We start from the raw sequence: 1523 nt of genomic DNA on the forward strand, positions 1-1523 counted from the left end.
TATCTTTAAAGACAAGATGGACAATTTAGTATTTAAAATGTGATTTCAAATTTAAATGTTAAAACCAATTCAATCACCATTATTTATATTCCTCCAAGAATTAAAGATATTTTTCTACCCTAAACTATGTGATATTTATGTTCATAATATACATAATAAAATAGTTTTTTTCACTGTGGTCTGTTCTTCACAGTGAATTCTAATTGCTGTTATTACTTTTAGTAAATCAAGTAACAATTTTTAAAAATTTCAGAAGCATTTACTGTGCATGTAATATTTATTCTATCATCATTTATTTAAGAGGAAAAGAGAGGTTAGGGCAAAAACAATTTTTTTTGTTTCAATATTTTGAATAGTATTATTATCTTTATACATATAGTGGTATTGCTGAATCAAAGGGTATTTTAAAGGGATTGATAGTCCTTTAGGAATGATACTTTTTTTTACATTTTTCATCAGCTTTATTAATTCAATTATATAAAAAAGTTATTTTGTTTCTGTTCCTCTTTTGAAGCGCTTGGGTTTTCGGTGATAGTCCTTGAACTTCTTCATTGAAGCAGACGTCTTTGTCCTCTCGGCGCACATTGGCCTGTCCACCTCCATCTTCTTCCCTCTATTCATGCCATTCTCTCCTGAAGGTTGTGTATTGTTGTCTTCAGTGTCTGTTAAGTAGTTCCTTATGACATCTCCATTCTCACCTGGGTTCTTTTCAATGAACGGTTCAGGGGGGTATAAGTCAGTCATGTTGTCATCACTCTGGTCTTCTTCATCACTGGAGCAGGCTTCCAGAAATCCTCCTTTGTTCTGGGTTGCTGCTCACCATCAATCAAGTCATCCCGTCTCCTCCTCTTTTGCAGCAAACAGACAGGAACATACTCCACACCCTGCTTTTGACATTCCTCATATTTGTGCAGAGCCGTTTGGTAGCGCCGACCCTGAACAAGACCTACAATGTGTTCTGGAAGCCCATTGATATGCCGAAGGGTGAGTTTGCAGAACATTTGATTCAGATCTTTGCTGCTGGGAAGGATGTGTGGCTCAAAGTCTTCATAGGTGAAAGTCTGGGTAGTGCCCATCAGACGCTTGATACTTCTTGCCACTGGTATAGGCCTGGAGATCTGAGAAGAGGCTGGGCAATTCATGACCTGGCGATCTGCCCCTTACCTTGGCGCGGCGGGGGCACAGCTGCAGCCTGGGGTTGCCCCGGAGGAATTCCTGCACCTCCGGCGGCACCCGGGCATCGGGGCTGCTCTTGACTCCGGGGGCGGGGGAGGGGGCAGCGCCCCGCGGCCTCCAGAAGGGACCACGTGGAAACCTCATAATGATACTTATTAGGGCTTAAGAATTCGGTTACATTTTTTACTGGCTTAGAACAAAGTATTCAAAATTCTATGTTTAGACTTTATATAAATAAATAGAAATGAAGCTAAAAATAGAAAATTAAATTACTAAGTAGACCGAAGAGAATAAACTTTTGGATAAAAAGGGATGGTATGAACTCTAATTATGCCGCTAATTTTCTA

The 1523-nt window shown here is 39.6% G+C and overlaps 1 pseudogene; it reads right to left on the reverse strand.

Annotated features, from left to right (window-relative positions):
* Positions 1-486: 486 nt before the first annotated feature.
* On the reverse strand, positions 487-1320 carry LOC141519270 (surfeit locus protein 2-like; annotated as a pseudogene).
* Between the last annotated feature and the right edge of the window lie 203 nt (positions 1321-1523).

Source organism: Macrotis lagotis, chromosome 3 (assembly GCF_037893015.1).
Source record: "Macrotis lagotis isolate mMagLag1 chromosome 3, bilby.v1.9.chrom.fasta, whole genome shotgun sequence".
Lineage (NCBI taxonomy): Eukaryota > Metazoa > Chordata > Mammalia > Peramelemorphia > Peramelidae > Macrotis > Macrotis lagotis.